The sequence below is a fragment of the Podarcis filfolensis genome, assembly GCF_964270895.1.
Source record: "Podarcis filfolensis genome assembly, chromosome: 13".
Classification (NCBI taxonomy): Eukaryota; Metazoa; Chordata; class Lepidosauria; order Squamata; family Lacertidae; genus Podarcis; species Podarcis filfolensis.
The window spans coordinates 49,323,865-49,337,119 of NC_139615.1; the positions used below are offsets into that span (position 1 = coordinate 49,323,865).

Consider the following 13,255-nt stretch of genomic DNA (forward strand, 5'->3'; position numbering starts at 1 on the left):
TTCTGTGATGTAGGTATGATGTTTGTGGGGGGTGGCCTTGGCTCTACCCCTTCTGTGATGTATGTATGATGTATGGAGGGGTGGTCTTGAGCTCCAGGACAGCGAATTTCAAAATGGCTATATAAGGGCAAGCACACATGGTTCATGGTCCTCCTCTCTCCTGCGTGTGGGGGGAGCACCCTGTTGCAACAGCTTTAATAAAGATCAGGCTTACTAGCTGCTTTGCTTCTCAATGTTCTCTGGTTGGCCTCTGTTATTTTCTCCTACCAATGGAGAACCTACAAAGGACTCTCTAAGGGCTCTTGTGTACCCCCTAAGGGAATAAGGGCAGGTTTTGTTTACAACACTTCGCACCACACGCACACCTGCTGGAGCGGGGTGGGGGAATAAGTAAACGCAGACTGGGGCAATAAGGGAAAGGGTTGTGCCAAAACTGGAAGCTACGCTGCAAACTCCACCAGGCAACTTCACTACCGGCTAAGCCAAAGCGGCAGGCATCAAGCACAATCAATGGTGGGTCATTTGTGACATAAGAAGAGCCTGCTGGATCAGGCCAGTGGACCCTCTAGTCCATCATCCTGTTCTCAGGGTGGCCAACTAGGTGTTTGTTGCAAGCCCGCAAGCAGGATTCAAGCAAAAGAGCACTCCCTGCTCCTGTGGTTTACAGCAACTGGTATTAATAATAATAATAATAATAATAATAATAATACACTTTATTTATACTCCGCCCTCCCCAGCCAAGACCGGGCTCAGGGTGGCTAACACCAGATATAAAACAATTGATTAAGATACAACATTAAAAACAAGATTAAAATACAACATTAAAATGCAGCCTCCTTTCAATAGAAACTCAAATCAGAAACTTTTGGGGGATGAAAATGTCAAAACTTCACCAAGGCCAACTATTCAGACTGGTCCTACATGGGCCAGAAAAAGCCAGGGAAGTCCCCAAATAGGAGTTCCATCACAGAAGGAAAAAGGAAAGAGGGGGAGGGGAGCAAGTTGATTCCAAACAAATTGCTGCTTTCATCTGTGAAAACAGAGAATAGCCGTCATGACTAGTAGCCATGGATAGCCCTCTCCTCGATGAATTGGTCTAATCCTCTTTTAAGGCCATCTAGCTTGGGGGCCATTTGGCTCCCTGCTCCCAGCCCCAACACCCAATCTTTGACGCGAGAGGAGCTATGGTCTGGTCGAACAGTGTGATTTCCACACCAGAGGCCTCTCTCATCCCTACAGTGCACAAACAGTCCTGTCTTCCAATAAACAGCCCATGTCAAATCTTCTATTGAACAGTATCTGGGATAGAGATGTTGCCGAAGGAAACATATGAGGGCTCATGACTACTACAGGGCTCCTGTGCCTTGGGCACTGACTTGTCAGGAAATAGTGCCACTTGTAGCATAAGCCCCCAACTGAGAAACATCTGGACCCATTGTGTAACTGCCTTTAACAGATATTGCCAAGTGTAGAGGAAACCGCCTGGAGTAAGCAGGTTAATAATCTCGTGGAAGAACAGCCAGGATCACTGCTACAGCCCTGGAGTGAGCCTTCTTCCTGATCTGTACTAAAACGGGTGTGAGAATATATATTCCTGGTATAAAGTCCTGCCTTTGCTGTGGATATTTCATGGGAATAAAGGGGCTTTGGATGTGGCGTAACTATGCCACGCCCACAACCCACCCATTTTTTACCCATACAGCCAATGTGCATGCTGGTGGCATTCTGGGAGAGGGATCCTGGAGTTTTGCCAATGTATCTGACATCCCAGATCAGATCATTTAATATGGTCAGAACCATTACAACTTCCACTGTACATAACCAATACATTAGCACCATGCAGGCATTTGTTGATTGTGTCCACAGAGGGACCATGTGTGCCAGACCTGCCTGCTCCACCCCTAAACTTCCCACATTGACATCTGAAACACAATCGTCTGAAAGTGGTTACAATTCTCCCCCAAAACAGGAAGCCTGTGTAATCGGTTCCTGATCACAAGAAGGTGGAAACTTAAGAGGCAGCTCACCCTCCACGGATGCAATTACTGAATGACTGAATAGGGCTATAATTGGCATTGATACTGCTTCTCCAGAAATGTACTGGAAATATTAATGTAACTGGAGGAGACGGGAACCATTATATTTAAGAGCAGCACAAAACTGGAAGCAGCAACACAGAAAAGAGTCATGACTCAGCATTTCTTCTTTATCATGACATTCTGAAAGCTTCAAAGACACCTCCACAATTAAGTCTAAGTGTAAACCATGTCATATAGACACAAAAGTTTCTGAACTTTTGTTTGAGTTCTTCACACATTTAATATATGGCTCATATCCAAAAGAAATGTTAGGAGGCTGTGATATTTTTTCCAAGGTGTTGTGTGTGCTGTGATGGGCATGTGAAGTCATCAAAACTTTTCCAACTTGGTGTTGCCATGAAAATTATCATTCTTTATCAATCTTCTGAGAAAAATACAAAAACTTATGCAAAGCCACAAAGACTTACAAACTACCCAACCCAAGATGAACTTATGTCTGATTTCAATGGATTTTTCAAGTGCTTAACTCAGTCTTTTGTTTTCTTTATCTTTTTAGGTAAGTTCATGAAGATACCAACAAAAGGTAAGTTCGATGTTGTTCACAATACCGAGAGATGCTAGTAAAGTTGTAGATGGATGTTAATGAAGTTGTAGACAGGGTGCCGGCATTTTGCACCTGTTTCACCCTGGCGGTCCAAGTAATCGAAAGGCCACTGTTCGCCCCCGATGGGGTCCTTTTACTGAGGCTTGCAAGGTAGCACACTCCCAAGGTAGTTTTCCGGGCTTCTTCAGTGGTCTAATCTCAAAGCCTTGATACGTGTATTGATATTCAGTTTCATAGAGAATACTATTTCTTGGCTTAAGCTTAAGAGACTGATTTGCTTAGCAAATCTTCATGAATTCACCTAAAAAGGTAAAGAAAACAAAAGACTGAGATAAGCACTTGAAAAATCCATTGAAATCAGACATGATAAGTTCATCTTAGGTTGGGTAGTTCGTAAGTCTCTGTGGCTTTGCACCAGTTTTTGTCCTTTTCTCAGAAGATTGATAAAGAATGTATAATCATTTTGGTAATTATTGTGTGTATATTAATCGCCAACGTGTTGCATGAGTTGTACTACTTCTATCAGCAGCACAGGTTGCATTTTTCTAGCATGAAAATTATCATTGGCAATAGAAAAGTACTTAATATCCATAATCCCGTCAGGCACTGTGTCAGCTACAACTGTGTTGAAGAAGTGGAGAAGGAATGAGAATACGTATCACTTGATGGACAGTGGGCAATTCCAGAAGTAATGAAATCACCACCAGTTAGTAATGGGAGTTGCCATAAATAATTATGACGCATGTGCTGGAAAGGGATTCGCCATACAGTTGCTATCTGCTTTCAGAATGTTGCATGGGAAGCCTTGCAGGAGGAAATGCTCGAGACTTTGTCAAGGCCTTCAATAGCAAAAAAAGAAAAGAACCATATGGGAAGACCATATGGAACATCAAGGAGTACATTTTCACCACACGATGACAGTTGAAGATCTGTGATTCTGGACAATTAAGAAGATTTAATTGTGCATAACACTGTGTGGATGATGTCACTGGTATTTATGAAAAAGGGAACTACAATGTGGGCAGACTGGAATTTCAAAGGGTTGTTAGATGAACTTCCCCAAAAGAAAGACAGATCAACCAGTCCCCAACATCACTACAAATTGTGGCAGAAACTATTAAAAGATCCCCCAGAAAAGCAGAGTGCCAGCTGAAGAACATGGCAAAACATAAATCTGACATATGGTTTGGCCAGGGGCATAGTGCCAGTCGCCAGCGCCCAGGGCGGGTGCCCGCACATGAGTGCCAGGCAGGCAAGGAGTGAACTCTCCATCCTTTGCTGCTACCAGGTTGGCACTCATGCTTGTGCACCAGGCAGGAGCAGGGCACTGAGGGTGAAGGGTGTCCTCCACACGCTCCAGCCCTTGCTACCGCTGGGCGGGTTATTGCACACCAGGCAGGGGCAGGGCACAGAGGGGCTGGAGTTTATTGGTTTATTTTTTGTTTTGATTGTGTATTTTTTTATCTTGTATTTTTATACTGTGAACCGCCCTGAGATCTACAGATGAAGGGCACTATACCAATTTTATAATTTAAATAAATAAATAAATAAATAAATAAAGGCTACACTATCTTCTAACTGCAGCCATGGAAAACATATATTTCAATAAACTCTATAGCAATTGTGACATCCCTTCTGATATAGTTAAGGAGCTTCAGGCATTCAACCTCCAAAAATGAAGATTTGACTGAGGAAATGAGGGACATAGGAACATGGCAAACTATGCAGAATCATACCATTGATTCATCTAGCTCACTACAGTGGTACCTTGGGTTACATACGCTTCAGATTATAGACTCCGCTAACCCAGAAATAGTACCTCGGGTTAAGAACTTTGCTTCAGGATGAGAACAGAAATCGTGCTCCAGCGGCGCGGCTGCTGCAGGAGGCCCCATTAGCTAAAGTGGTGCTTCAGGTTAAGAACAGTTTCAGGTTAAGAATGGACCTCCAGAACGAATTAAGTACGTAACCAGAGGTACCACTGTATAGTCTATTTTGACTGGCAGCAGCCTTCCAAGATTTCAGACAAGGCTCTTTCCCTACCTGGGAAATCCCAGCAACTGAATCTGGGACATTTTGCATGCAAAGCAGTGGCTTTACCACTGAGTTCCCCTATATAGTATCAATGCATTTCTGGAATTTTTAAAGAAGACTGAATCAGGTGAGCTTGGGGAAATAGTGTTGGCAACCACAACTTGCAGACAGACAGACCAGATAAGTGATAGTCAGATGTCAAGCTTCTGTTTTGTCAGCTGAATTATGACTGATGGCTTTTCTGACTACAACACAGTTCCGAAAATGAAGGAGACTCACCCTGGCATTACAATATATTTCATACAAGGGGCTCCTATCAAAGAACTTTCCTTATATTCCCCCCAAAATATTTTTCAACGAATCATAAGGGCAGTGGCAACTAAAAATGAACTAAACTCTATGTACACATCCACATGCGCCCCATTATATTTTAAACTTAGAGAGGCCCATGAACAGATACCTTACTTCAATGAACTGACTTTTATACAACTTCGGAAAGCTTTTACAGAGTTATGATTAAATACATTAAACTCTGCTTATAGAGATGGGAGACACAGAGGCAGACCAACAAACAAACGTGTTTGCATTAGGGGATGTGCTGAAGTAAAGGACCTTATGCATTATATCTTGCGCTGCCCCTTATATAATGAAGCAAGAGAACGGTTTTTAGCACCTATAACGACAAAGTCCCCTGGCCAGAACCCCTCTGACATGATTTTATATCTCCTCACAGACATAGATAAGTATGTGACCTGGCGTGTAGAACTCTTTGCAACTGCCGCTAGAAAAATTAGAGCAAATTATATAGCCAAGATAGCCACCAACTGTAAAGAAGATGAATTTTTTTGACCCTATCTACATCAAGCTATATTCTATCTTTATCACCAAACTCCAAATATAATTGCACATTGTATTAACATTTTTTAATATATTAGTGGCCATGTGGTGATTTCAGCCCATACATTTTATTGTTTAATGACTTAACCTGTATATTAAGGTACTTTTATAGCTCTGTTTAGAGTAGGTAATGCCTTGATAATATAATTTTTTGCATTAATCCGGCATATTTTCTTTTAATTGTTGAATGATTCTGTGTACATTGCAGCGGCCTTTTCCTATGTGCAATAAAACTGACTGACAAGGGGCTCCATCCAAATGTCAAACAGAAAGTAATCTCTCAAGATCTGCTGTTGACCTGACAGTCAACACTAGTATTGCAAGTTGTCTAACAGGATTTTAACATTTACCAATTCAGTATCTGCCAGACAGAGCTGGGCATGAAGCCATTCCATGAGAACAAGCATTTTGAGCCACGTGCAAAAAGTTTCCACAAACAGGAAGGTGTTACTGCTGAACTTTGATTTGTGAATGTTAAGAAAATATCATGCAGAGTTGAACACCATCTTTGTAAAGACTGAAGAACGCTGTTAGCCATTCTAATAGCATCTAAACAACCCTTGTTTCACTATTGTGCTTGAATTTACAATCTTCTATAAGGATGCTGTTGATATAATAGGGGGGGAAATACTCTCAGGCTGCCAACTTGTCCCCATTTACCTGGGAGCAAGTCCTACTGAACGCAGTGGAACTTACTTTTGAGTAGATATGCATGTAATTGCAGTCAGGGTGGTCTCAAGGCTTTTGGGGAATCCATTGCATCTACCACAGAGGTCCTGATACAGGGGGAAACTACAGCTGCTGCTACTACTACTAATAATAATTTATTGTTTTACATATGTTCAGAGGTGGTAATTATAAATTTACATATTCTAGGACTCAGCCCTGCTGCTAAAAAGAGATTCTGGGGCTGAGTATCCCTCCCCGCTTGCTTACTTGAAATATTGCAACCAGAAATGTCCACCAAATCGTGAGTTTATTAAAAGAAAACAAGGCCATAAAAATGGTCTGCAATTCCTTCAGTCTGTTGCCACTTCTTGATCTGGTCCTATTAGAAGCTGGGACCTTATTAGCAGACATTGGTAGGTGGCAAGGTGTATGTGTATGTAAATGTTTGTCTGCTTATTTCTGCATATCAAGCTGTTGTTAAAGGAACAAGTCAGGTCAGGATTTTCCCCCCTGATCAGTTAGCAACCCTAGCTAGGACCCTCATTTAGACGTGACCTGTAATATTGTTTTTAAATTTACTCACTCATGCACTGAACCTTTGTTTATCTCATTCTGTAATCCATGATATAGTTGGAAGTCAGGTTATTGTGCAATTGTTTTTCTGTCCACTTGTTGGGTTGTTAACATGCAGTCTGGCCCTATGCATGTTTTCTCTGATTTCAATGGAATTTGCTCATAAGTAATTGTGCAGAGAACTTGCAACCTCAGTGGAATTTCAGTCGTGAAACTTCTTTCTTCAGTTCATAGGTCTGTTGTGAAAAATAATTCCCTCCCCCCACATCAGTCTTCTAGAATTTTTTTTCGCAATTTCAATAAATGAAGAAAAAAATTACTCTACAATTCATCAAAGATTATGAAACAAGTCTAAATAATATATTGTTTTAAAAAGAAATCACCCCCTTGACAGTATTTCCAAAGAAAGCTGCAAACCACTTCATTTATTTTCTTTTTTGATTAAGCTGTGCATAGTATTTGCAATGAGTCTGCCTGGCAAAAATCCTTACATAGCTCCTTTATCACGAAGTCTCTCAGCAGTAATGCTTAAAAATGCTACTGTCGGATATCCACGTTTGTAAAATCTGTTACAATTCAATATGATTTTATCATACTATAAATTGGCAATTGTTTATCCACAGCATGAATTCAATTGCTAGTTCCCTAGATCAGAGGAGTACTTCAGCAGCGAAAGCAATTAAGCAGTAAATAGATTTTGAGCTTTGTGGGGGCAGGGGACATTACCTATTTTGTCTCTGTCAGCTCTGGAGGATTGCTTGGAAACTGCAGTTAGTGCAGAGCAGGCTGCCTTGAACACTTTCATCAGCAATCCAGTCTGCGCCCTAGCTTCCTACAACCGTAGCCTTTTACACACATGCGCACACATCCCACTTGAGAACTTTAGCCGTCTTGAGCATTCTCTGAAAGCTAAAAAACTGTCTGCATCAGTATTTAGTGACTTGAATTCATGCCAGTAGGAAATAGAATTTTCACAATTCCCTGCATTTCCAACGTTCAGGCTATGTGTGCAATTTATAGCATTGTCCACAACACAAGAGGGAGGTATCAATAGGAATGGGAGATTGCAGAATTTTTGAGGGAAATCTACATACGATCTATCTAGAATCACATGTATTATCCATCATGGGCCCCGAGCTCCTGATGAATCGTAAGTCCACTTTCACTTCAGAGAAAGGGGTATTCCAGCTGAGGATTTAGGACAAATGGTACTGGTGTTGCACTCAAAGTCAAGCAGGAAGAAAGCCTTGAAACCTGTCTTTTCAACTTCTTCTTCTTAAAGCTCTTCAGTGCCTGTACCTCAAGAGGCACCTTCCATGCCTCTGCCCTTGAATTACTATAATGAATTTCAAAATTGCATAAAATCACCTACAAATCACCCACCCTAACTCAGTGTGTAGCATGGGTTTCCAGTGTCTGGGGAGAGCACAGGCCTGTCTTACCCATAGAGGCTAGTGGCGCGGGGCGCCAGGGCACCAAATTCTGGAGGGCGCCAGGCAAGAGTCCGGGGAACACCAAACGAGCATGCTGAGTGAGCGAAGGTGCGTGCGCCGCTCCCGCCGAGCATCAGCTCAGTTTTTTCCCTTTTAGCCTGCAGGCACCGAATTCTGCGGGGCGCCAGAAGGCTAAAAGGGAAAAAACCAAGCCGACACTCGGCAGAAGCGGTGCACGCACCCTCGCTCGCTCGGCGCAGGCCTGCTCACTCAGTGTGCTGGTGTGCTGCCTGCCATGCCACTGTGGCACAAAGCAGCTAGCTAAGCCGGGAGGCAGCGCGTCCAGCCTCCGCCTCCTCCCCGCCAAAGGAGCCACCCTCCAGCCGCTGCCCGCCTCCTCCAGCCCTTAAAAAAAGGTTGATAACTCTGGGAAAGTGGTGCGCCAGAGGGATCTCTGCACCACGGCACCAGATGTGCTTAAGACGGCCCTGGGAGAGCAAATCACTGACACGGTCAAAGCACCCTGCCCCCCCGAGCCAGGTGGGGTCGCACTGTGCTGCCTGCCTGCCAACGCAGGGGGGAGCTCAGCCAGCTGACATGGCCCTTGGTGGGCGAATCCCCCCCGACATCCGTGAACATCCTGGGCCAGGATGTGCTGGGGTCACCCCTTGCCCACCTCCCTCCGTCTGTGCCCGCTCACTGTGGACCTGGGCTGCTCTGCCGTCTTCACCAGGTCAGTACAGGGATCCCTGCAGAAGCCAGCACCTGGTTGCGCCCCCTCAGAATTTTGCATCCAGGGCCACCACCACCCCTGTTCTCCCGTGCTACACCACTGCCCTAAGCGCAGCATCAGAAAAACCTTGGAAAGGGATCTACACTACATTCACACCAAATGCCTATTGAAGTGTCCTTTGGAATTTACATTGATGACTCTGTAATGTGAGCACTGCAAGATTTAATATTAAAATTCCTTCCTCAAATGTCCTTTTGGAGTCATAATTGTTCCTTAAATTACTGGTAGGAATGTTAAACTACTTTCCAACAATCTGACATGATTGCTGAGGCTGAATCCTTCTTGTTGCTAGTGGTCCTCAGTACCTTCTGGAATCAGGCGAGGTCACAAGAAAGACCTTCCAGGATCTTGCACCCAGTCAGGAACCCTGTTTTGGACCCCATTAATTGGGAGAGACAGGATGTCACCACAGATTAACAGCATTTCTTTTGCATAGAGCACCTAAATTAAACTACATGGAGCTGACTAAAATTCAGTCTGACAGTTGTGAAATTATTACATATTTTAATATGAACATGCTAGTTCCATTGTGCTCAGAGTATCTTCAAAAGCTTGCAAACTACTTCAGAACACCTGCAGTTGCCGATAGCAAACAAAAAGATCATTATTACTCAGAACTTGCTTTTATATAGCCAGTTGAACCCACAGCAACACTGGTGAAAGTCACCAAAAGAATATGTTCACTGTAATTTGATACCTAATAAGGTGTACAGTCAAATGGTATGTAGTCCTGCTAGAATTTGTCCTTGTTTCAAATTGTTGTTTGAGGGACATTATTGTTCTTTTAAGGGATTTATTATTATTATTTATTGATTATACAGTAATCGTCCACGGAGTTGTGCCAAGTTCGTTGGATTCTCAGCTCAAATCCCTACATGGTGAATCTGTTGAGGGGAATGGGTTTAATCTCCCTAGTTGAAGGATTGGGAGAGGGTGGAAATGGAGAGGAAACAAAATGAAACTGTTTTGGGGTTTTTGGCCATCAACCTGTGGGATTTGTACATAACTGGATGTTGAATGCAGTGGTAGTTGTACTGAATGTGAAATTTGTATTTGTATATAACATATATTGATTTTTGTTGAGACAAACTGCTTTGAAATTTCCTGAAAAATAAAGCACAATAAAAGTTAAATTCATCCTATTTTCTCTTTCACAAATATCAACAATTTTAATATGAGAAAATAAAGATTAGAAAATCACATTTTGGGAAAATTTCTATCACAATCCTTTACTTCCACATGAAGGCAAGCACAGGACAACTTATTCAAAGCAGAATTCTAGTAAGCAGTGTCTAATAGCAGAGGTTGCTAATTACAGGTGTATAATAACTTTTATCATAGTTGGCTCAAAATCACTGCTAGGCTTATTTCTTGCATACATGAGAAGTACAAATATAAAGACTGCGAACTTAAAAGTGCTATAAAAAGACAAATGATGTATTTTATTATATACGAGAAGCACTTCAGGCTCCATATAGGTTTTATTTGTACTCCAGCCTGACATTTACTGGGGCTTATTGTTCTTGGAGCTTTTAAAATCAGATGGTCACTTTTCAGATACTTCTAACAGCAAAAAAGCCATCCAAATGTTATTGGACAGTAAAAAAATAAAATCATTGTCAAATATTTATACAGTGGTACCTCAGGTTACATACGCTTCAGGTTACAGACTCCGCTAACCCAGAAATAGTACCTCAGGCTAAGACCTTTGCTTCAGGATTAGAACAGAAATCGTGCTCCGGCGGCGCAGCAGCAGGAGCCCCATTAGCTAAAGTGGTGCTTCAGGTTAAGAACAGACCTCCGGAATGAATTAAGTACTTAACCCGAGGTACCACTGTACAGCCTAAAAAAACAAAGGTGCAATCCTAACCCCATCACTTTTATGTCATATTGTATTTTATCGTACTGTCTTACTGTAAAATACAATAAATAAGGAAAGCAATAAAAACACAATTTAAAAACATACAGCATATAGCACAGCACATTACAATTGCTACAGTAGGCAGAAAAATCATTAAATGATTGAATAAGGCCCTCAGCAATTTTTGCGTAGTCCTGGGGGTGGGGTGGGATTTGGGAACAACGGGGTTGTGCCAATGGAAGTTAAGCCAGTGTAAACGACAAAAAGAAGCATGCCAAGGGCCGGGAATGGGCATATTGAGGTGGGGAATGAGGTGAACCAATCCTAACTCCTATCATTCACTTATCCTACCTACAGAGATTAGTGAAACTAGCAACATCATAAATGCAAATATTACTAAATTAATTCCACAGAAGTCAAGAAAATGAAAGCTTACACTGCTTCACACCTCCTGCAGGAACAGTTAGGATGCTACTTAAACTACACAGGAGATAGGCCATAGGCCTGGTGTACAAAGGTAAAGGACCCCTGACAGTTAAGTCCAGTCGCGAACAACTCTGGGGTTGCAGGGCTCATCTTGCTTTACTGGCAGAGGGAGCTGACGTTTGTCGGCAGACAGTTTTTCCGGGTCATGTGGCCAGCATGACTAAGCCACTTCTAGTGCAACAAAACACTGAAAACAGAGCAGCGCACGGAAACGCCGTTTACCTTCCCGCTGGAGCAGTCCCTATTTATCTACTTGCACTTTGATGTGCTTTCAAACTGCTAGGTGGGCAGGAACAGTGACCGAACAATGGGAGTTCATCCCGTCGCAGGAATTCGAACCACCGACCTTCCAATCCAAGGCTCAGTGGTTTAGACCACAGCGCCACCTGCATATAGGCCTGGTGTATCTGCCTGTTTAGGGGTTTCTGTCCATTCTCTTTATTTTAAAATTTTAATAGTGTTGGCAATGTTAAAAATACAGTCAAAATACAGCACAGTTTCTACTAGGTAATCCTTTTTTATTTTTTGATACCAACAGCCCAGAGGGTGGTACTTTGAAAGCTAACAGCTGAAAGACTGCATTTAATGAGAGATCGGATGCCAATTTTCTAGTAAGGCTAAAAAGCATTTTTATTAGTCTTCTGTAACTTACTCTGTAAAACCACTTCAAATACTTGTTTTTAAAGATACTGTCATATTTGAACCAAAGTACTTCAGTGCTTGCAGCAATATAGAGAATAAATGCAAATCACAGGAGTCTATGCACTTTGCTAACCAACTGAAGTGTCTATGGCTGCAATCCTACATGCACTTACCTGGTAGTAAGACCATCTGAACTCTACTGTATAGGGCTTGCTCCTGAGTAGACACAGGATTGCACTGGTACAATGCGTGTGGAGGGAGAATTAAGCCACAAAATGCTAGGACTCTAGGGAGTTGGCTTGATGACCCATAAAGCTGAGAACTTAAGTGTTTCTATTTTTGAAGTCCGCATGTAAAATATAGTAAGCATTTTATTATTTATTATTCAGTATGTAACGCGAGGTACCACTGTATATATATTTCATGTTATAGCAAGTTTCTAGAGAGTACATTATGAGTCTTTGTAAATTGTGTTTCTAAAGGAACTTTTGTTATTGCCAAACGCCAATGTGTTCACACTATTACGTTTGTTATGAATAAAAAAATCACTTTAAGTTAGAGCTTAATAATTATTTCACTATTAATATACTTCTTCTTAATTGTATTTCACTACAGTGGTACCTCGGGTTACAGATGCTTCAGGTTACAGACACTTCAGGTTACAGACTCCGCTAACCCAGAAATAGTACCTCAGGTTAAGAACTTTGCTTCAGGATGAGAACAGAAATCGTGCTCTAGCAGCGCAGCAGCAGGAGGAGGCCCCATTAGCTAAAGTGGTACCTCAGGTTAAGAACAGTTTCAGGTTAAGAATGGACCTCCAGAACGAATTACTAATACAGAGGTATCACTTATTAGTATAGATGCAGGTAGGTAGCAGCGTTGGTCTGCTATAGTTGAAACAAAATAAAAAAACTCCTTCCAGGAGCACCTTGGTATCCGAAAAAGTGTGCATGCACACGAAAGCTCATACCAATAACAAACTTAGTTGGGACGCAGGTGGCGCTGTGGGTTAAACCACAGAGCCTAGGACTTGCCGATCAGAAGGTTGGCGGTTCGAATCCCCGCGACGAGGTGAGCTCCTGTTCCTCGGTCCCTGCTCCTGCCAACCTAGCAGTTGGAAAGCACCTCAAAGTGCAAGTAGATAAATAGGTACCACTCCGGCGGGGAAGGTAAACAGCGTTTCCGTGTGCTGCTCTGGTTCGCCAGAAGCAGCTTAGTCATGCT

General features: G+C 42.4%; 1 protein-coding gene across 2 annotated transcripts in view; it reads right to left on the minus strand.

Annotated features, from left to right (window-relative positions):
• Positions 1-10,814: 10,814 nt before the first annotated feature.
• COBL (cordon-bleu WH2 repeat protein) overlaps positions 10,815-13,255 on the minus strand; it is a 422,273-nt gene continuing 419,832 nt past the window's right edge. For both annotated transcript variants that reach the window (XR_014540982.1, XR_014540983.1), the window contains one exon: positions 10,815-11,775. The gene's annotated coding sequence lies outside the window, so the exon portion shown is untranslated. The remainder of the gene's footprint in view (positions 11,776-13,255) is intronic.